The sequence below is a fragment of the Sarcophilus harrisii genome, chromosome 3 (assembly GCF_902635505.1).
Source record: "Sarcophilus harrisii chromosome 3, mSarHar1.11, whole genome shotgun sequence".
Classification (NCBI taxonomy): domain Eukaryota; kingdom Metazoa; phylum Chordata; class Mammalia; order Dasyuromorphia; family Dasyuridae; genus Sarcophilus; species Sarcophilus harrisii.
This window is the reverse complement of record NC_045428.1, coordinates 560267051-560291238: the sequence shown is the minus strand read 5'-3', so window position 1 is coordinate 560291238 and position 24188 is coordinate 560267051. Positions and strand designations below refer to the sequence as shown.

Genomic DNA, 24188 nt, shown 5'->3' with positions numbered 1-24188 from the left:
GAACAACTGAAGAGACCAAGCCAACCAGGCTTTGTTCCCTTTCCTGTCCGCCACATTTATGTTGTCTGGGAAAAATTTTTCCCAGAAAGATATTCAACAGAAAGAACAGAGATAGAAAGTGTGGACTTTGCTACATCAAGGACAGCATCGAGAAAAACTGGTTTGGCTTGATGCAAGTGGACCTAATCCAGGGGCCATTTAGAGGCAAGGGGATTAGAGAGCAGAAAGGTCAAAACACTTTTGAAGACAAAGAGGGACCCAAAAGAATGGGTACATAGATCCATGAGGCAGCCAGCTGAGAAAACCCTTAGAGCAGAGAATGTCAGAGCTGGAAGGGCCCTTAGAATATAGAATGTTGAATCTGAAAAGCCCTTTAAAACATAAGATATCAGAACTGGGACAGCCCTTAGAACTAGAATGTCAAGTCTAGGGGGGGAACCTCAGAATACAGAATTTTAGAGTATAAAAGAACATTAGAACATAAAATATCAGCACTAGGAGTGTCCTAACAACACAGAATATTATAATTAAAAGGAATCTTAAAACAGAGAACATCAAAGCTAGGAGGTGCCTTATTGATTGTATAGAATGTTGTAAAACCTGAGTTCAAATCCAGCCTCAAATACTTGCTAATTGTATGATCCTGAAAAAGTCATTTAAATTCTTCTGCCTCAGTTTCCTCAACTTTAAAGTGGGAATAAGAAGAGCATCTATCTCCTGTAGTTGGAGCAAATAAGATAATACTTGTAAAGCTTTTGGCACAGTGCCTGGCTCATAGTAGGCATTTTATAAATGTGTGTTTCCTTTCTTTCTTATTTATGCAATCTATCTCTCTCATTTTATTAGTGGAGCTCAGTAAAAGGAAGTGACTTCTGAAAGTCATTGGTATAGACGAGACTGCAACTCAGTCTTGAGTCACTTGAGCTCACTAATCCTTACACATGAAAAAGGGAAACTAGTCCCAAATCAGAATTCGATTTAAGATGCTAGCTCCCTTAGGACCTGCTTGTCTTTAACATGAGAAGATTCTAAGAGTTTCGTTTGACAGAGACCACGAGAAAAAGAATTAGTGGAGGCGCCAGGCATGGGATCTGCCTTCTATAGAAGTCCAGCCATTGCATGATGGGAGATGATCTCTTACCTGAGACATTGCATTTTACCTGCTCACTTAAGAGCCTGTGTTTGAACAAACACTTTCTTCCCTGGGAGAATGCCTTTTGTACCTTTGCAGAGGGTAACATTGACTGTACTAGGAAGGGGTGAGCAGAGTATTTTCTAGTTCAATTCTCTTTCCTTTTTCTGCTTTGTTTGGCCTGGCCTTAGTCTCAAACTAATTAGAAAAATAAAGTACAATAAATGATACATTACATATAATAAATTATCATAAAATTTCATTTTGTAAAAGGACCAACTTCTTCGAAAACATATAGGGAAATGGGAAGGTTAGGAGCATTTATGTAGTACCTACTATATGCCAAGCAGAGTGTTAAGCACGTTACAATTATTATTTTATCTTATTTGATCCTCAAATAAAGAATCCTCAAATTATTATACCCATTTTACAGTTGAGGAAACTGAAGCAAATAGTTAAGTGACTTGCCCAAGTTATTTGATGCCGGATTTGAACTCACATCTTTTTTGACTCCAGGCCCAGCACTATATAGTGTCTCCACCTAGTTGGCTCTATAAATATGTGGAATGTTGGATCTATAAGAATCTTAGTATAAGAATCTTAGATCATATGTTTGGAGGTACTAGGGAGCCATTGCATAGGGAGTTTATTGAGTAGAGGAATGAAATAATGAGCCTTATGCTTAAGGAAAATCACATTGACAGCTGGGTGGATGATGGTTTTGAATGGAAAGAGGTTTAAAATGGGAAGACAAATTAGGAGGCCATCACAGATGTCTAGGTCAGAGGTAATAAGAGCCTGAAGGAGAAAGGTTTGGATTCAAGAGATGCTGTAGAGTAAAAATGGCAAGATTTAGCAATTAAATGAGAAGGTATATTGCCAAAATTATAAACTTTAAAACATAAGATTAGATTTAAAACATAGACAATCAGAACTTAAAGAAACTTCAGAACACAGATTATCAGAGCTAAGAAGGAACATAGAACAGAGGGTATCATGCCTAGAAACACATGGAATATTGGAGCTGGAAGGGGATCATAGAATATAAAAGATCATAGAAATAAAAATCTAGAAAAGAAGCTAGATGTCTAGAGTCAGGAAGACCAGCCTCAGATAGTTCTTAGCTGTGTGACTCTGGGCAAGTCATTTCACTCTGTTTGCCTCAGTTTCCTCATCTGTAAAATGAGCTAGAGAAGGAAATGGCAAACCAGTCTAATAACCCTGCAAAGAAAACTCCAAATAGGATCACAAAGAATCAGACACCAGTGAAATAACTCAATAACCACAAGAAGGCATGCAGGGTTATTCGATTGACCATTTCATAAAGAAGGAAATAAACTCAGATAAATAAGTTATTTGACTTATCCAAGATCAAAGGATAGAGCTTCGAATTTTGAGTCCATAGGACGTGAATTCAAATCCCTCATTTGCCACCTATCATTTTTATGAACTTGGACCTCCCCAGTAAATCCAGGATGTTAGACTAAATGACCTTAAAGTCGCTAATTCTGTAATCCTTTGAGCTAGTGAAGTATTAAGCCTGGGATCCAAACTCCAAACGTTATACTGTTAAAAAACAAAGGGGAAAAAAACCCCAAACAAGCCATAAAATAGAATATTGGACCTGTAGTCAGGAAGTTGTGACCTCAAGTCTGAGTGAGTCACTGGCAGTGTGATCCAGTGGAAAATGGAAAATTAAGTTGGCCTTAGAAGATCTGGGTTCAAATTCTCACAAACACACACAAACACATCCTTGGACACATGGGGTCAGCCAGTGAGAGATTTGGAAGACATCTCCAAAGAAGCAGGGGAAGAAGTAATCAAGAGAGAACAATGAGAGTGGCAAGAACAGGGGGGAAGGGAGATGTCCCCTCTCTCCTGGGAAGGAGGAAGGAAGGAAGATGAGGGTTTGTTTTTCTCTCTGATCCTCAGTTTCCTCATCTGTCAAATGGGTAAATGATCCTCTGAGCATCTCCCTCACCAGGCTGTTCTGAGCCCAAAGGATCTGTAAGCCATAAACCAGGACAGACATGGGAGCTGTTAATAGAATGTCAGTTATAAAAAGCAGACAGGCCAAACTGTAATTGATTTCAGGAAGGGGACCCTTGATCTGTAAATAAAAGCAATCTGGAATCTCACACGACTGCTACGGCGTCTGCAAACGCGGCCCCAGAAAAGCATCACGTCCAGGCCTCCGCATCGGCCTCTGGGCTGGGCCCGGGGAGGCTGAGCATCCATAGCAGGATGCGGCCCCAGAGCTGCCACTTCCCCAAATGCCAGGACCTCCCAGGGGGAATTTCTCCTGGGCTGTTAATCTACAACGGCAAATCAAACCTTTAAAGCTAGAGTTCACGTTTTCTTGGCAGTTTCCCAAGGAACCACCGACTCCTCACTCTCCCGCCTTCCTGCCTCCGGTCCCTGGAATGGCTCCAGGTGCTTTTAAGGGAACTCTCAGCAGGGTTCCCCACCCTCCCCAGGCAGTTGACTCTATCCCCTACTCCATATCCCAACCCCATGCCCTCCCCGCTCAGGAAGGGGGCAGGCCTCCTCTGTGTTTATCTTCCCATTACATATGGTCCTAGGCAAGGTTATATGTTTTCAATCACTTGGTTTCCATAACTTTGAAGGCATTTTATGGTAGTGGAAAGAGCAGAAAACTTGGACTTATAAGTCTGGGCTGAAGCCCAGACCCTGCCCCATGACCTTATTCAAGCCTTATCTCATAATAATCGCTCAGTCTGTGTGACAATTAAACAATCCCTTTGAGAAGGAAAACAACAACAACACATGTAACAATTAAAACTGGGGTCTTCTTCGCCCCACCTCACCCCAAACATCCTGCCCTCTCCTCAACTGTGGCCTTTTCATTGCGCAGAATATTCCCTGTGCTCAGATCTTTCCCCCACTGGATTCTTACCCATCCTTTAAACCCTAACTCAAGGGCCAAACCCTCTATAAAGACTTTTCTGATCTCCCCTTCCCCCTCACCCCAATAACTTTCCCTCTCAAGGCTTGGTCTTATGCTAGCAACTTTGTAGGGAGTAGGGAAAAGGGTTAAACTTGAAATTAGCAGGAACCCATTCAAAACCCATCTTTGGGACCTTAGGCAAACCACAAGGTCCAGGTCTAACCCTAATGTCTCAAGCCTCAATTTACTCATTTATAAAATGGGGGGATAGGGGCAGCTTAGGCAGCACAGTGGATAGAGTACTAGCCCTGAAGTCAGGAGAACCTGAGTTCAAATCTGGTCTCAGACACTTAAGACTTCCTAACCGTGTCTCTCTGGGCAAGTCACTTAACCCCAATTGCCTCAGGGGGGGAAAATATATATATATATACACACACACACACACACACACAGAGAGAGAGAGAGAGAGAGAGAGAGAGAGAGAAAGAAAGAAAGAAAGAAAGAAGAAAGAAAAGAAAAGAAAAGAAAATAGGGATGATAATGCCTCTTGTTCCTGTCTCATTTGGGACTCAATGAGTAGGGCAGTTTTACTGGGATATTGGCTCCACATTGGGATGAAGTATGCTGTAAATTTAGCAAACTATTGAGGCTAGTAAAGGAAGAGTCTTCATAGGTTTGAAACAGGAAAGCACTTTAGACACCATCTAGCCTAATCCCCTCATTTTACAATGAGGCGATTCATTTTAACTCTTTTAATCAGCAGACATACAAGAACAAGAGACAAAGGTAAAGTTTGAACACAAATCCATTGAGCCCAAACCCAGTATTACTTCGCCATACTTCCTCCCAAATGAATGTTAGGATATCCATCCATTCATGACTTTATCTTATAGGCACTGGAGGAGGTTGTTTTTTTTTTTTTTTAAATAGCATGTTATTTTTGCAATTTCATATAAAGATGGTTTTCAACATTCATTTTTGTAAGATTTTGAGTTGCAAATTTTTCTCTCTCTTCCCCATGCTAGCAAGCAGTCTGCTATGTGTGTACATTCATTTGGCAAGGGGAGTTCTTGAAGGTCTTTGACCAAGAGTCCGACAGGATCAGGAAGATAGATCAGATAGCATATACAGCATGGATTGGAAGGGAGGAAACATAATGATATGGTATATTGGAAAGAGCACCCGACCTCCTAACTCCATCCATTCTGAGCTCTATGATCCTACATGAATCACTTCACCATTAAGTTTCAGTTTTTAACTCTTTAAAATGGGGCTAATAGTCAAAGTGTTACCCCTCTTGTAGTACAGTTATGATTGGAGTACTTTGCAAAGCTTCAAGTGCTACATAGAAAGATGATCAGTGAGGTTTTTCTAAAGAAAAATGAAAACAGAAACAAGAGAAAGAGATAATTTTCCACAATCTTAGTCTGACATTCAACCTGCTTTCCCAGTCTAATCTTTTGTTCTTCTCTATTTTTGCTAATAATGCCTTTGGAAAATTGAAAAGATCTTTTAATGACCCCAGGTATTATCCCTGAAATCAAGGCACATCCTTTTAATACCAATATTCTTCCAAGGCTCTCGTATTGCTGTGAGACATGGAATACTCCAGTCTCTGAAGAACTGAAAATGAGTATCTCTCAGAGAACAAAAAAGAGCATAGTGGGTATGAGCAGGAAGCAACACATAACATGTAAGAACTGGAGTTAAAAGATGTCCTTAGGAAAATATGGGATTGGAAAAAAGAGGTGGCATTTGTGGTGCAGGAAAGATATATGGTTTTGAAGCCAGAGGAAGACAAATGCACGAACCATATGAACACAATTACAAAACACTTCTCATACAAATATAGTCAGATCTAAACAATTAGAAAAATATCAGTTGCTCATGGGTAGGCCTAACTAATATATTAAAAATGACAATTCTGCCTAAATTGATCAACTTGTTCATTTCCAATCAAACTGCCAAAAATTATTTTACGTAACTAGAAAAAATAATAACAAAATTCATCTGGAAGAACAAAAGGTCAAGAATATCAAGGGAATTGCTGGAAAAAAAATACAAAGGTGGGCTTAGCAGTACCAAACCTGAAAGTTATATTATAAAGCAAGTCATCAAAATGATTTGGTACTGACCAAGAAATAGAGTGGTGGATCAGTGGAACAGACTAAATACACAATGTAATAATCAAGGCCTGTAGTAATCTAGTGTTTGATAAATCTTCAAACTCTAGCCTCTGGAACTCACTTTTTGACAAAAATTTCTGGGAAAATTGGTAAATAACGTGTCAGAAACTCAGCACAGACCTACATATCACACTCCATACCAAAATAAGATCAAAATTGGTGCATGATTTGGGCATAAAGGATGATACCATAAACAAATTAAGAGAACAAGGGATAATTTACCCATCAGATCTTTGGAGAAGGGAGGAATTTATGACAAAAGAAAAACTAGAGAACATTATGAAAGGCAAAATGGACAACTCTGATTACATTAAATGAAGCCTGGATTCTAATTCCCAATTCTGCTATATATGCAGACTTTAGGCAAGACACTAAACCTCTTAGGGCAATATTTCTTCATCTATGAAATAAGGTCATGGATTCAATAGCTTCTAAGATCCCTACCAGATCTAACACTATGATTACCCTCTTTCCATGGGCAAGGAATAATTCCATAGGTAACCCCATTTTACAGATAGGGAAACTGATGATCTGAGAGGACAAATAAATTATCTTAGATCCCACACACAAAGTATTGGAGCCAGGACCCAATCAAGGCCATTCCAGGCCACATCCTCTCCCCCACTGCACCCCATTGCTCCTCATTTCCAGCAGGAACATGTTCGCTGGGCATTAGATGTTTTTGTAGACTTCACTTCAGTGTGTGGTTCAAAGGGGAGAAAAATCAATACTTGGGTTATTTCTGTTTGGATGGAGCTCAGCACGTTAGTGTTGTTGCTTTTTTTAGTTCATGGCTCAGTAAATGTCTCTGGTGCAAGTAGAGGATTTATTCAGCCTTCTGCAAGGTGGTCTTTTAGTCCTGAGAGACTCTGGGGGAAAAAAGCCCTCGGGTTGGAAGGAAACCAAAGAGCATAAGAGGCTTTGGGTAAGCAGGGAGAGCACATCAGGCAGAGGGGACCGCCTGAGCACAGGCACTGAGGCGGGAGATGTGGCACTGTACGGAACAAACATAATAGAGATCGGTTTGGTCAGGCAAAAGGGCAGTCATTGAAAATATGACTGGAAAGGGGGGTTGGAGCAGGGGCTTTGGATACTGGATAGAGGTATTTGTATTTGAGATAGTAGGGAGTTGTTGGAGTTTGTTGTATTGTGGGTAGGGGGAGGAAAAAAAGAGAATGAAATGATTAGACCATCACTTTAGGAAAATCACTTTGGTGGCTGCTGTGAAGGATGAATTGGAGAGGGAAAAAAATTGAAGCAGGGAGACCAATTAGGAGGCAATTGGAATAGTCCTGTTGTATTAGACTTGTGGTCCTGGGAGTACAGAAAAGAAATCAGATAAAAGAAATTTGGAATTGTAATTGGCAAAGCTTGGGAACTGATTGGGTATGTGGGGGAGACAGAATTAGGAATGCAAGATGAAAGAACCATTTCAATGCAGCATGCTGAAGGGACTTTAACTGGAGGGACATTAGAATACAGGGTAGAGAATGAGGAGGACCCTTAGAATATAGAATGTCAGAGATGGGAGGCTCTTAGAACAGAAACTGTCAAAATTGGGAGGGACCTTAGAACCCAGGACTGAGAACCGGGAAGGCACTTAGAACACTGAATGTCTGAGTTGGGAGGGCCCTTAGAACCCAGGATGTCAGAGCTGTGATGGCCCTTAGAACATAAGGTATTAGAGCTGGGAGGGCCCTTAGAACACTGAATGTCTGTACTGGAAGAGGCCTTAAAACACAGAATGTAAAAGTTGACAGAGATAACAAAACACAGATATTGGAGCTAGAAGGAAGCCTAGAACATAAAATGGCAAAACTGGGACAGGTCTTAGAACATAGAATATCGGTGTCATAAAGGAGTTTAGAACATAAAATGTCAGAGGTAGGAGGGACCTTAGAGACCATTTTAGCCCAACTTCCTCATTTAACAGATAAAGAAACTGAGGCCCAGAGAGATTAAGTAACTTCCCAGAAAGTGACTAGAGAAGGAATTTGTTCAAAGTTTCCTGGGCAACATCCATTCATTCTGCTCTTATCCAACAACCATTTATTAATCACACAATCTGTATCCTTATGATAGTCATTAAAAGAAATATAAAGATAAAGACATAGCCCCCCATGTTTACAGACTATGTAATGAATGAAGAGACACATATACAAATATATAATCCCATAAACTATAGGATATAATAATCAACATAAGGGACAACAAAGAACTCTTTGAAGATGGAGGAGAGAAGCTGATAATCACAGTAGGAAAGTCAACATTTCTTCTTTTCATTTGCCTCTCCTCCAGTCCTCTGCCAAACAGAAGTTCCTCTGATTGACTCTGTTTTCCTAATTCAAATACCTTCCATGTGCATTTATTAAGCACTTACTATGTAAGAGTCAACACAAAAGGTACCTGGGACACAAAAATGAAAAGAACAATCAGGGCCCTCCTTCAAAGAGTTTATAATCTACTAATATATATAAGCAAATAATTATACAGTAACTTCAAAATGAAGAAGGCACTACCAGTTGTGGAGATTACCATTTGCTGCTGTCCACTTCTTGAGGGACTCCAGGTACAGAATGAGGCATACATTTTTTAGCCCGTTACCAAGGCAGGAATTTGTTTTCCTTGACAGCCTTTTCTCTTGTTTTCCCCATGCCTGAAATGTTTTCTCTCCTTATCTCCATTTCCTTCCTTCCTCAGTTTCTCCAAATCCCAGCTAAAATCCAGTCTTCTGCAAAAAGTCTCCCTTAATTTTCACACTTCCCTTTGAGACTATTTCCAGTTTCTCCTATCTATATCTTGTTGGTAAGTGGTTGTTTGTATGTTGTCTCCTTCCCCTCCCCCCAATTAAATCGTGAGCTCCTTGAGAACAGAGAATGTCTTTTCCTTTTTTTTTTTTGCCTGACACATAATAAACATTTAATGAACTAATAATTAATTAGTTGATTAATACATGATAGTTAACTGACTCACTTGTCTATGGCTAGTTGTTACAAAGGTTATGCTCCATTTTCATAGCGGGGAAGTGGAACCAAAAAAATGGATTTTTATTCATTGAAAAACTGTAGTTTAATTCAAGAAAACCATTGGACTAATTAGAAAAGGCTTTGTGGAGGAGGTAGCACCTGATCTGTGCTTTGAAGAAATACAGGAATTCTTTGAGGCAAAGGTGAGAAGGGAAGGCATTCCAGATATGTGGGACCACCTGTGCAAAGGCACGGAGGAAAGACATGGAATGTTGTAGGAGGTGGGGGGAGCTTAACAGGCTGTAATTACAAAGACTCCTGTTTCTCTAATGTGTTAAATTTGACTTCCTACAACCCTTTAAGGTAGACAGGGTGACAATGATCAGCCCCATTTTACAGCTAAGAAAACGGAAGCTCAGAATGTGGAAGTGGCTTGTTTAGGGTCACAGAGCTTGATAGTGGTCTAGCATGGGTCAGCTGGTACAGACTTGACTGGTGTGTGTGTGTGTGTGTGTTGCCCAGCAAATACAAAGAGACAATTCGGATTTGTCGATTTTATTTTCATTCCAACAGAGGGGAGAAAAGCCAAATTCCTGCCAAATCCTGGCAACTCAACAGAGGTTCTAGCCTTGCCCCAATCCGGGCACAGAGAGAAAAAAAGACCACAGAGAAACTTAGGAAAACCCACTTCAGATGTGAATTCCAGCCGGGACCCCCATGGCCTCAGCATTGTTTACAGAAGCCTCAGGCTGAGACCCAGCCCAGACAGAGGGGCCAGTCACTGACAACATTGATCCACACAGGGGAAGGTGCCAGGAGCCATCAATAGTGAGCAAAAGCACTGGCTGCTGGGAGTCTCAAGCACTGTGGGGTCACCTCTCTCCATCTGGGGGCTCCCCACAGTCTGAGGAAGGGTCGTGGGTGAGAGGGAACTTCTGAGCCTGGAAGGTATTTGAATTCCAGAGGAAACCAAAAGTCCCAAGGCGGGAAAAATGCCTGGAAGCTTAGAACTTGAAGGGAGATGAAATCTGGGGTTAGCTTGTCAAACTTGGTGGGACTTAAACAGAATATTAAAATGTAGAATGTTAAAGACATATAATGCTGAATGGAAGTTGTTTAGTGCATAGGCTGTCAGACCTTAGAATGGAGATTGTTAAATTGTAGAACAGCAGCACTGGACGGGCCTTAGAACAGAGAATGTCGAAACTGGAAGGGCCCTTAGAACCCAGGAGGTCAGAGCTGGGAGGGCCCTTAGAACACAGAATTTCAGAATTAAGAGGAACCTTAGAATAGAGCCTATTAGAGCTAGGAGGGATTTTAGAACACAGGATGCCAGAGCTAGGAACAATGCTTAAAAGATAAAATATTAGACTTAAAAGGGAAACTTTGAAAACATAACGTTAGAACATAAAATGTTAGCTAGAGCAAGAAAAGATTTTAAAGATTGCCTGATCCATCTTCTATGTGGCCCCTTCTAGTCACTTTCTCTGGCTACCTTTTCTCCTTTCCATATCATGTTGTGCAGAGGGCCAGGGATTGGGGCTGCTCTGTATACATTTCCCTGGCCCCTAAATTAGGAGTTAGGCTGTTGAGTGACCAGCAGACGTGCAAATAGGAAATGGACTGGGTTGGCTGTTGCCAACCAACAGAAAGGAAACCATAGCAGCAGCAGCAGCAACTAGAGCCATTCATAAGAGTTTTTGTACCTTTTTGCATTCTTTGCCTCTTTCAAAACTTAGCTTAAGCAACATTTCTTATGTGAAGTCTTTCCTGATCCCCCCAGCTATTGGTACCTCCCACTCAGATTATCTTGTATTGACCTATTAATATATCTAGAATTAACTTGTATGTGTATGTATATCTCTCTGACAGATAGTAAGCTCTTGGAGGCCAAATACCATTTTGTTTTTTTCTTTATCCAGGTCCCAATACATATTGGGCAAAACCCACCTTGCCACTATTGGGGGGAAGGGCTAGTTAGGGGAAGCCACTGCCAGGCTGGAGTTGCTAAGACGTCTCTTCCTGAGTTCAAATCTGGCTCAGATCTTTATTAATTGCATGACCCTGAGCAAGTCATTTAACCCCGTTTATCTCCGTTTCCTTATCTATAAAATGAGCTGAAAAAAGAAGTGGTGAACCACTCCATTATCTTTGTCAAGAAAACCCCAAATGGGATTACCGAGAATTAGACACAGCTAAAAATAATGATGGAACAAATTTCTGACTCTCTATCTAGGATCTTTTCCGTTGGACTAGTAGACTATAAATAGTTATAGCTAAACTTGTTTTTATCATTTCATTATTTAACAAACCACTTTACATCCTCTTACATTAAATGCTCATAATAATCTTCTCTATTAAGTGGTGTATTATTATTTCCATTTTAGGGATAAGGAAACTGAGGATTAGTGGAAGTAAATGATTTATCTAAGGTGATATACTCAGTTACTTACAAATCTGAACTCAAATGGAGATTTTCTAACTTCCAATCTCTCTCCCACAAAGCAATTACAACGTCAGGGCAGCTTGAATTCCAAAAGATCAGAGCACTTACTATGTGACTCCCAGCAAGATACTCTTCTAGCCTCAATGTTCTCATCTTTAAAATAGAAATAATAATATAATATCTACCTTTCAGGGACAGGGGATGCAGAGTAAAGTGTTTTGCAAATCTTTTTTTTTTTTAATAGCATTTTATTTTTTCAAATACATGCAAAGATAGTTTTCAATATTCATCTTTGCAAATCCTTGTGTTTTGAATTTTTCTCCCTTTCTCCTCCCCTCCTCCCCCACCTCAGACAGCAAGCAATCTGATATAGGCTAAACATGTGCAGTTTTTCTAAATACATTTCCATATTCATTGTGCTGCGCACGCCCACACACACAAACACTCACAAAATCAGATCAAAAGGGGTAAAAGCATGAGAAAGGGGGAAAAAAACCAAACAAATAAACAATAACAACAACAAAAAAGGTGAAAATACTATGCTTTGATCCACATTCACTCTCCATAGTTTCTCTCTCTAGATGTGAATAGTACTTTCCATCACAAATCTATTGGAATTGTCTTGAATCATTCATTGTTGATAAGAACCAAGTCCATCACAGTTGCACAATGTTCTCCTAGTTCTGCTCACTTCACTCAGCATCAATTCATTAGGTCTTTCCAGTCTTTTCTGGAATCAGCCTACTCAACATTTTGTACAGAACAATAATATTCCATAATATTCATATACCATAATTTATTCAACCATTCCCCAACTGATGGGCAGCTGATCGATTTCCAGTTCCCGGTCACTACAAAAAAGGGCTGCCACAAATATTTTCTTTGCAAATCTTAAAGTGCTATATAAATGTGAGTCACAGTTATTATGAGTCATCTTACTTCTAAGCCTCTTCTAGACATTTTCATCTCCTCTATCAACATTCTCTTCAATTCCCCTCTATTCATGAGACTGATCCCACTCTTTTAAGATATTAGACATTGGCAGTGTGACAGAGGAAAGGACTGATCATAGTCAACTAACCTAATTTCTTTCAGTGACATCAAGATAGACTAAAGTGATTAGGAGAAAGAAAAAAGATAGCCGCCTGATATAGCTAGACATTCCTATGGAGAATGATAAAGATGGCATTTAACCCAGATTTTAGCAAAACATTTGATAAAAGCCTCTCATGCTCTTCTTATGGAAAAGATGGCAAATTGTGGCCTGGACAATAGTACAGTGAGGTGAATTTGAAAATGGTTGACTGGCTAGACCCAACGAGTGGTTATTAATGGTTTGCTGTCAGTTTGGAAGGAGCGCTCCAATGGAATTTCCCAAAGATCTGAGCTTTTAATTTTTTTTAGTCAGTGAACTGGATAGAGATAGAGGGACAGTTTATTAAATTTTCAGGTAACAAAAAACTGAGAAGAGTCAGTAACATACTCAGTGACAGAGTCAAGATCTAAAAGGATGTTAGCAACCTAGAATATTGGACCAAATCTTATACAGTGAAATTTAAGAGGGATAATCCAAAGGCTTATATGGTGGCCTAAAATATCTCTTCCTCAACATCCTAAAGGTATCCTAAGAGATTTTGAGATCATCTTTCATCTAATACCTTTGACTTGAGCCCCCATCCGTTGTGTTTCCTTCTGTGGTAGGTACTGGTAATTAATGCTCAGGTTTCATTTATCCACTTAATGTCAGTTAGCTTTTACAAAGGGAATATTTAATTTGAAAATAAGCAAGGGCATAAACATTTTCTTCTAATATCTCATAGTCATATTTTCTTCTATATCACCTTGGTTTCTAGGACACTCTTAGAACAACTCATATATAACATTATTCCCACCAAGTTCACATACAAATGAGTCCGTTTTTCAACTGCTAGGCAAGATACCAAATGTTATTTCTTGTTCCTTGGGACATTAACTATGGGGTGATATACTAGGTCAGTGATATACTAGGATACCTAGACATATTGGGGCTCCATCTTTTGACCTTTCAAAACTCACAAAGTTGGAGTCTATAATCCTTCCACATAAAATGAAAAAGAACAAACAACTAGTCAAGAAGTCTAAAACCTGTTTTCATACAGCTCATGCTGAATGATCTCAGCAGGGAGAAGACCTAAGGACTCTCCCCTTATAGCACTGTCTCTCCCTGAGTGCCATCAGGGAAGAAGTCAAAGCAAGAGTGCAGAGCCGAGAGAAAATCACAGAGTCTCTAGTCATTTCTGAATATCTCCATGGCCAGTCCTATTCATCATGTGGCCAGCTGACCAGAACCAATGACAGAATGTCTATAGATGCTCCAACATCTTTGCAAACCATTACAGATCATCACAGCTACCCTAGAAGCAAGCTCTCCAGTATGGGGAATTTTCATCAGCCAAGCACACTGAAGCACTCTGTGCCTGTGCCTGTTCTCCATTACATTTTCATGGGCCCCAGAAAACAACTCCCCAAGAATCTGATGGGGGAAAGGGAAAAACTAGAAAGCAAATCATCTGGGGAAAAAAAAAAAGAATATTTATTGAAGAATTGATTGATCAGAAGTTTCAGTTCATTGTGAATAAATGGTATAAAGTAGTGTTCTATGTTGTATCTGGAGAGATCTAGTACTCTAAAGTAATAGGTGGTAGGCTGCTATATCCTGTCCTAGTCTTAACTATCTCATGTTCAGTTCTAGTAGCCATATTTATGGAAAGATATCAGTAAGCTAAAGAATAACCAGGATGGTGAAGGGCCTTGACTGTTGATCATTAAACTCCTGAGACTGATGAGATCACCAAAAGCAGAGGGAACTAAGAACTGAGCCAAAGGGTACTGGATAGGGGATCCTCCATGCCCAAGGGATGGAATAAGGATGATAAAATCGGCAAAGGAGACTAAAACAGAGAAAAGGAAGAAATTAAGGAGAAAGCTGTATCACAGAAATTTAGAGTGGAAAGACTTTAAGGATGAGCAGATGTTCAATAGTATAAACAGCACAGAGGTCTAAAAACTTGAGTAATGAGAAAAGATTGTAACATTTAGCAATTAGGAGAAAGTGTTAATCTTGGAGAGAATAGTTTCAGTCTCATTGCAAGATCTGAAGATGTAATGTAAAGGATTAAGAAATGAGTAGAAGATGAGAAAGTAAAAGCTTTGAGTGTTCTAGAAATTTTGCTTTGGAAAGGAGAAAAAAATTAGGATAGTCTTAAGAGAAAATTAGAACAAAATGAAAGTTTTTTTTTTTTCAATTGAGAAGGGATTGAAGATCTTTCCCTCTGAAAACAGAAAAGGAGGAAAAAGTAGGGGATGAAGTAGAGGATTAATAGGGTTTGAGATATAAAGTTGTTTAAAAAAAAAAAAAAAGGAACTCTTGGTGGATGCCTCAATTTTTTCAGTAAGGTATGAGAGAAAGGCTCTTCCTTGGAGAGAGGAGCAAGTATTGGATAAGTCACTATGGCAGCATATATACAAAAATTGGAATGACACAGAGAAGATTAGCATGGCCCCTACTCAAGGAGGATACAAAAATTTGTGAAGCAAAGCTTATGGGATATACAGTTTAAGATGTCCAAAAGACAGATGATATGGAACAGATCAAAGCTCAGGAGAGAAATTGAAGTTCTTGACTCATCCTCATTGGGATGAAAATCCAACCCATGGGAGCTAATGAGATCACCAAGTGGGAAGAAAGAAAGATAGAGACAAGGATAGAGAGAGACAGAGACAAAAAGAGACAGAGAAAGAGTTGGACTGGGTTAGATCTGTGGGGGACATTTGTGTTTAGTAGGCGTGACTCGGAGGAAGAGAGGGAAAAGAAAACTGAGGAAGGGCCAGCCACTAGGAAGAGAATAAGAGAGGACAGTGTCACAAAAACCTACAGAAGTCAAATACATATCCAAAACAATATTGTGAAAGACTGCAAAGCAGCCAGAAAGAATGAGTGGTGAGAAACAGTCATCACACTTGAAAATTAAGTGATGATTGGGAACTTTGGAGAGAGCAGTTTCAATTGAATGATAAGGTCAGAAACCAGACTGCAGCAGATTTAGGAGAGGAGAAGAAGTGCAGACATTGGATGTAGGTGGTTTTTTCAAGTTTATCCAAGGGAAGGAGAGTTATAGATCACAAAATGGTAAGGATGGATGAATCAAGTGAGGGGTTCTTTTTTTAAAGGTTGGGGAGACATGGAGTATTTATAGGCATCAGGAAAGATGCCAATGGAGAGGGGAAGACCAAAGGTTAGGGAAGGAATGGTGATGAGAAGGGACAATCTCCTGGAGAAGATAAGCAAGAATGAGATCAAGGTGAACAAAGGGGAGTTTGCCTTGCCAAGAAAAAAAAGGTCATTTCCTCATGTAAGATAAGAGAAGGAAGAGATTTCAGGGGGAGATGTCTGAGTGATGAGAAGAGGAAAAGGGAAGAAGACTCTCTCAACAAATGGCCTCTTTTGGTGAATTATGAATCAAGGTCTTCAACTGATAGGGGACCATGGTAATCTTGAGAAGGGATGAAAATGTTTGGGGACAGATTCCATGGAGAGTATGATAGGGAATTAAGCAGGAAAGAGGAAAATGATGGATGTGTAACTGTTGAAATTAAATAAATTAGAAGCGGACCCAAATAGCACAGTTGTATGAGTCCAAAGGCATGTGAGTAGAAGAAGAAAATGTGGATAGTGGAAATAATCAAGGTCTGAAATTGCAAAGGGTGGGGAAGCGATAAGATAAGGGGACTGTGGATTTGAATGTAGAGAACTAGATAAAGGCAAGTGGACTGGAGAGTTTGCATGCAGGTGGCCATCAGCTTCCTCATCCACCTTGTTGAGAGGAAAGGGAGGGAGTGGAACTCATTGAAGGCTAATTCCTTCATAGAAACTCTATGAGTTTCCTCAATGCCCAAAGCTCCGATTAGAGGCTTTTGCTAGCTCTCAGAACAGTAGCCAGGGAATGTTGCCAGCAACAAAGGAAAAAAAAAGCCACTGAGAAAGCAATTGGCCTAAAGCAGGGATTGACAGTCTTTTCTGAGCTGGGGTCCCTCTTCCTTCCTCTTCCACTCCACCCCCATTCAGCACGGTTGTTGCTGGGGAAAGTGGGCGACTTCAGCTGGGCTCAGGTTCTCATTGTCAGGAGAGGCAAACAGATTTGGTGCCCAGAGGGCCCCTGAGCAGGAATGGAGAAGCCTGGCACTGAGGAGGCATTGGGCAGGAACCAGAGCTTGCATGACCCTGGCGAGGACTTGTCCTCTGAATGACCGCTCAGCCACGTGCACAGAGGGAAGGCTGGCCCAGGCTTTCTTTGGTTTCCTCATCTGGAAAACAAGGAGGTTAAACAAGAGGGATTTTTAAAAGTCTACATTCTTCTAAGAAATCTTCACGTTCTTTGCTCCAAAGACCCTTCTAGCTGTGACATTCTGTATGGGAAGATTCCTTCCAGGTCTGGCATTTTATGGCATCCTATGTTCTAAGAATTCTCCCAGCTCTGACATCCTGAAATCTTCCCAGCTCTGACATCCTGCATTCTAAGGGCCCTCCCAGCTCTGCCATCCCATGTTCTGAGGACCCTCCCAGCTCTGACCTCCTGGGTTTTAAGGGCCCTCCCAGCTCTGACATCCCGTGTTCTGAGGACCCTCCTAGCTCTGACCTCCTAGGTTCTAAGGGCCCTCTCAGCTCTGACATCCCATGTTCTAAGGGCCCTCCCAGCTCTGATATCCCGTGTTCTGAGGGCCCTCCCAGCTCTGACCTCCTGGGTTCTAAGGGCCCTCCCAGCTCTGACATCCCATGTTCTAAGGGCCCTCCCAGCTCTGATATCCCGTGTTCTGAGGGCCCTCCCAGCTCTGACCTCCTAGGTTCTGAGAGCACTCCCAGCTCTGACAACCTATGTTTTATAAACATTTCATAAAGCAAGGCACACCCAAACTGTGCCACACTATAGAAACAAGGACAGATCATTTCACTGAAATGGCCTTAGACTGTTAGGATACAGAAAAGGGAGGCTAAACCCAGTCCCCACTCCACCCCTCAGAAAGGAGCAGGACAGCTGCTTTTGTGAAAGCCAGGAGCAGACAGAGTTTACTAGGTCTCCCAAAAAGAGATCCCAGCTAGGTAAGAGGGAAGCCTGGCAATCATTTCTTGGAACAAAGCATCATTATTTTCATTGGGGATGGATCAAGGTAGAAGAGAGGTTTGGCTTGCTGACCACCATACCTTAGAATCTAAATCTCATGAAAAACAAGTTGAGGGAATGGCCATTCTACCAAAGGTCATAAGACACTCATTCATGCACCCAGACAGCCAGAGCTGCTTCTAAGATACAGCAAAGGGTTTTGAATTAGACATTCCCAGCACCTCCTACTTCTGATATTTTTGTGTTCTAAACTCCTTTCCAGTTCTAATATTGTATGTTCTAAGTCCCTTCTAGCTCAGACATCCAGTGATTCCTCTCTGTTTCTCTCTGCATAAAATGAGGACTCAGTTGCCTCTAATCCTATTCTGTTAACTTCTTCCTAATACATCTTTCCAAGCCATTAAAAATATTTTTCCATCACCTTGACCTACTCCAATTTCTCTCATCTCAATTTTATTTTTAAAAGCTTTTTATTTTCAAAACATATGCATAGTTTTTAATATTCACTTTTGCAAAACCTCATGCTCCAAATTTTTCCCCTTCCCTTCCTCCCATCCCCTCCCCTAGAAGACAAGTAATCCAATATATGTTAAACATGTGCAATTCTTCTATACATATTTTTGACTCAATTTTATAAGACTGGGGCCTTATAGCTAAACCCAATATGCTAACAAGTTTGATCAGTACCCCATATGTATTATATAGATATATTATCTATCTACAAATATATACATCTATATATGTGTATATTGTATATTTTGAGAGAGTTTTTAACATGAAATAATATTATATGTATGCATCTCAATATCCTTAGTGCTCTCTTAACCACATTAATATAATATAGGAGCAAGAAGTGACTTCAAAGGTCACTGAGCCTAAGCACTCTGCCTCACACAGATGGAAATCAAAACCCTCTAAGACTGATGGCTGCCAGTTTGAGTCTTAATCATCTCTAGGAACATATTCTATATTTCCCCCTTGTACCCTATTATTGCTGCCCATTAATTACCTTTTTAATTTCTTCCTCTTGTTTAACCAAATGCTATTGCTGTAATTTTAATGTAGTTCCCCTTGTGTGGTCTTGGCGGGGGGGAGAGGGAAACAGAGACAGAGAATGAGAGAGGGAAGGGAAGAGAGAAAGGAGAAAAGGAGGAAAAGAGAGTGGAAGAAAGAATGAAAGACAGAGTAGAAGAGAGGAAGAGAGAAGAATGAGAGAAAGGAAAAGAGAATAAAAGAGGAAGAAAGAGGGAAGGAGGAAGGGAGAGAGAGAGAGAGAGAGAGAGAGAGAGAGAGAGAGAGAGAGAGAGAGAGAGAGAAGCAAGCTAGTCTGTGTACTCTGTGAAAGAATTCTCATTTGAACTAATACCTTGGAGCCTTGTCACCGCTATAGATTAACTACCATTATTAAGTCTCAATGTAATGTTGGACAAATCACTTTACTTCTCAAGGTTTTGGTTTCTTACCTAGAAAATGTGGGGTTTGGTAAATTCAAGTCTCTTTCAGGTCTAGCTCTGCACGCCTGAGGTTTCACACAGCCCTAACTTTTCATAAGAGCCATTCCGGTTCTAATATTTCGGTGTTCAAAGGTTCCTTCCACTTCTGAGATCCCACGTTCTAAGACCCCTCCTCACTGTGGGCTGGTTTCCTCAAATGTACAACGAGAAGCTGCCCCCAGCCTTTGAGGCTCCTCTCAACTCTAAAGCTAGGATTCTTTGATCTTAATATAATATTTTGTGATGTTTAGAACCACCGAGTACTCAGAAATGGATAAACCCAACCTTCCTTCCAAAAGGAATGGATAATCAAAGCTGATAATCGATGTTTTGCAATCTCCATTGGAGAGATGGCTAGGGAATGTTGTGTTTTTTTCTGAAAGGCAGAGAGTCTTGCCTGTTATAGGGAGGGAAGAACAAGGTGTTCCTGTCTGAAAGAAAAGAGAAAAGAGGAATGGAGTTTGGGGAGAAAGAGAGGAAAGAGCTATAAAGGAAAGAACATTTTCAGAGAGATAACAGACCTCCCAGGAGCTGAGAGGACAGGCCCTGCAGAAAAGAAGAGAGACTTATAGTGAGTTAATATTATGGGGGTTGATCAGAGGAATCTCCCAGCATTTTAATGAATCTCTCAGTAATTTAAGTAAAATTAGAGAGTGTGGACTTTTTTTCATAAAAGAACTTCCCATGGAGATCCACATTGATTCTAGGTGCTTACTGGGAGAAGTTAGGGGACTCCTCTGATCATTCCCCATTATTGAAGGCCTCGAATCATGAAAGGGACTGGATTTGAGGAGTCTGGGGGGAAAGACAGAGACATCTAATTCTAAGAAGGACTCCAGGAATTCCAGCAATTAAAACTTTCCAAAAATGGACCAACCTGCCTGAACGGTGGAGTTGTCTGTCATTGGGAATGGTTTATCGGGACCGTTCGCTGGCCGTGTTGTAGGGAGAAGGAGGGGTTCCTACATGAAGGAGGATCTGAACCAAATAATCCCCAAGATTCTTCATCAAGAGGGATTTTAATATCTTTTGTTTCTCTATATGCTCCAAAGACATGCTGAAAAATGTATTTTATTATCTGACTTGTGAGTGTGTCCCTGTAGAACCTCGTAGTAAGAGAATCATCACTAACCATCCAAGAAAATCGGTCCCATTGAGTGGCAGGATGACTCACTAGCTGAGCATGAAAGCGATGGGAAGCAGACTCCTAGGCTGGAGGTCACTGCGAGTTTTTCTCCCTTACTGTTGCCAGCAAAGGCAGCGAGGGGGATGGGGCAGGGGAATAAGCAGGGTAGTCTAGGAGCACAAAGCTCAGTCTGCTTCCCATCCTCCAGGATCACATAGGATGATGACAGGAATTCGGCATTTATGGCTGACTGGGGCCTGGGAGATGATACATCTCAGTTTAGCCAAGAGGTTAACTGATTTGCCCAGTCATACCAGCAGCCTCATCTCCTCCAGCCCAAGTGTGTTTGATGGGATGGGAGGAGGGGTCCTGCGCTTGGAAACTGTCACTCACAAGATGTAGAAGAGCCCCCCCCCCCCCCCCTTTCAGAGCCTGAGGCCTGTTTTCTCTAATCTAAGGCCCTGGGAAGATCAGTCTCCCACCTCCAAGCCTCTTCCCTTTCCTGCTCTTCCCTCCCTGTGTTTGTCTTTCGTCTGCCTTCTTGTTCATAATTGAATGTTGGAGTTCTTTATAGATAGGCAGGTTCTATATTTCTTTGGAAGTTTTAAGCAAAGGTTACTGAGTATGTTATCATGGGAAATTCCTTTCAGGAAGGATTGGACTAGGTGGTTTCTGAGGTCCTTTCCAACTCTTAAAATCTCTGTGCCTCCGTTTTCCGTTCTATAAAACAAAAGGATTGGACTAAGTGGTCCCTGAGTTTCCTTCCAATTCTTTAAGTCATGTAAAATCCCCGTGCCTCAGTTTCCTCCTCTGTAAAATGAGGGAGTTGGACAGGTGTCTCTGAGATCTCTTCCAACTCTATGACAAATCATTTAAAGTCCCTGTGCGTTAGCTTCCCCCTCTATAAAATAAAGGTGTCAGAATAGGTAATCTCTGAGATCTCTTCCAACTCTAACTATGACTAAATCATTTAAAGTCCTCGTGCCTCAATTTCCCCTTATGTAAAATGAGAAGGTTGGACTAAGTGGCCCCTGCAGTCCTTTCTAGTTTTAGACTTCCAACATTCGATGATTCACCTCTATATCTTCAGTACAATGATTGGCACATAGTAGGTCTACTAATAAATGCTTGAATTGATCTAATAACAGCAAAGACTTTAGAGAACATCCATTCCACCCCTCTCATTTCACTCATAGGAAACCAGAATTCAGGAAAGGAAAGAATCTGGTCCAAGATCCCATTGCTGGTGAGCACAAAGCTAAGAGTGGCACCCAGGGCGCCTGACAGGCCAAACCCCGGGCTCTGTTCCCATTTGGGGGCTGGAGTTAAGTGCTTGTCAGGTTTATGGATTCTCGTGTTTATGGGCTTTCAGAGAGGCTTTTAGGGAGACCACCCTCTCCCCTTTTATAAAGTCTGAGATAAGGGAGCATTTGTGGGATTAGTGGCTTGTCATCAGGGCAGCTTTGATGTCTCCACTCAGTTTCTTTCTCTTTTAAAAATCCGTGAAAAGCCTAAAACAGCTCCCCTAATAGTAAACACACTTTCTCAAATAAAGGAGACAATTGAGGAAGAAGCCATAAGAAAAGAAAGCACAGTTAAACTAGATGGCTCTGAAAAAGCTCAAGTCCCGGCAACTTGTAAATTTTGCCATCCCGCTGACCAGAGATGGCTTGGGCCATAAATCTTGCTGTTGGCAGAATCGTCAACTTTCGACCCATCCGATGGAGGGAGGCGTTGGACCTTCATAAAACTTTGTTTCAAAGTCATTTCACAAAAAGATGACCTCTGGCCCTTCCTATCCTCCCTTGAGCCCTCCCCTGAGCTCTCCCTGGTCCTGTACTGGGCTCTCTATTCCTCTACTAGGCTGTTTGTGGGGAGCCAAGGAAACAGAAAATGCTCAGAAATGTAATTCATTACTGGGGCCAGATAATTGGAGTCATGTATCTGAAACAAAGCTTAGGAGGAGAAATGACTTGCCCAGCGCACAGTAAGTGCTCAATAAATGCTTGTTTCCTTTTTCTTTTCTTCCTTCTTTCCCAGGGTAGAGAAGTGATTTGTCTAACACATCATAGGTGCTTAATAAATGCTTGTTTTTCTTCCTTCTTAGGGGGGAGAAATAAATTGCCTGCCACATAGTAGGTGATTAATGAATGCTTGTGAATAGATTTATTATCCAAGTAGTCAGTAACAGAGCTAAGATTCAAACCCAAGTTTCTGGCTTCAAATCTAGTATCCTTTCCATTAGGTTATACCAAAAAAAGGTAGCCAGAAGTAATATCTTGGGAGTGCCTTGGCTAGGAGAAAGGATGACTTCATATCTTTATATGTATCATGGGTCCCTTTGGGTTGTGCATAGGACTCCTACAACGTGTCTACTTTGCAAATGAGTATAATTGTTTTTTCTCCCTCACACTGGGGCTTTGCCAGCTCCCAGCTGGGGTCCCTGGGACTCCAAAGTCCGTTGATTTTTCTGCATGCATCTGTGGCTTTGAGAGTCTAGTGCTTTTAGAGACCGTGTGGAAAAGGGGGAAATGTACTAGACTTGGAGTCAGAAAGCACTGGATTGAAATAGCCAATGACTATCTTCGTAACTTGGATGAGTTACTTGACATTTTTATACCTCATTTTCCTCATTTGTAAAACGAAGGGGCCTAGGCTAGATGGCCCCTGGGTTCTCTTCTGCCTCTGATTCTTCTGTGATACTTCTGAATGGTCACAGATTTGTCAGTTCCTAGACTGAGAGAATATAAATTTCTTAAAGACTCATTATTGCATTGCTCTTGGTATACTTGGTCCCAAAAACAGTAACTGACAGATAATAGGTGCTTAACGCATGCTTGCTGATTAATAAACTATCAGAGTTTGTTCCACATTCTCAATCATGCTTAAGCAAGAAGAATTTCTTATGACCAGGAATAATTAGAAACAGAAAGGAAATCTTTAGTTATCTTTCTTTAACAATCAGTTTCCAGTGTTATCCACTCAAATATATTTTAAAATGTTGTTGAACCATTTTACCCGAGTATAATTCCTCTTATTTCCCTTTGGGATTTTCTTGGCAAAAACACTGGAGGAGTTTGCCATTTCCTTCTCCAATTAATTTTACAGATGAAGTGACTTGCCCAGGATCACACAGCTAATAAGTGTTTGAGGTCAGATTTGAATTCAGGAAGATGAGTCCTAACTCCAGGTCTTTCATCCTTCATCCACTATATTACCTCATTGCCCCCACATTTTAAATAGTTCTTATCAAAGGTAATCACTTTCTGAGAAAAAGTGGGTGGAATTTAAAGAGGACCTCAAACTTCAGGAAAATGGATTGGGGTGGTAACCAGAGTGAGAGTGGGAACGCCTTAATCTAATTAAGGTCATTATCTGTCTTCACCCCAGACCAGATTAAGTGGTTTAAGAAAATGATTCTCCAGGAAGCACTGACATTAAAAGAGACTGTTCTGTTTGATGAATCAACCCTGTTAATTGAACTCTCACCTACACTTTGTTCCCATGTTTTATCTTTCTGTGTAATTTTGTCTTTGAGAAATGGAAAATCAGATAGGAAAATGGCTTGTCAGAAAGAGGTATGCAAAGGAAAAATGGATTTCTGTCTCTTTGAATTGTCTACATGTGCCTACTGTGTTCCAGGAACTATGCTAGGTGCTAGATATCCAAAGATAGTTCCAGTTAATGGGAGGTAGAAGTAAAGTGGAAAAAATGAATATGAATAACTATGTACAAACAAGAAAGAAAGGGGAAGGGAATAGCAAGTATGGCCG

The 24188-nt window shown here is 40.8% G+C and overlaps 1 protein-coding gene and 1 pseudogene across 2 annotated transcripts in view; both read left to right on the top strand.

The window, feature by feature from the left end:
- The window catches only part of EPHB2 (EPH receptor B2), a 263109-nt gene that overhangs the window by 144793 nt on the left and 94128 nt on the right, over window positions 1-24188 (top strand). The window lies entirely within an intron of this gene.
- Window positions 15123-15221, top strand: LOC111719880 (annotated as a pseudogene).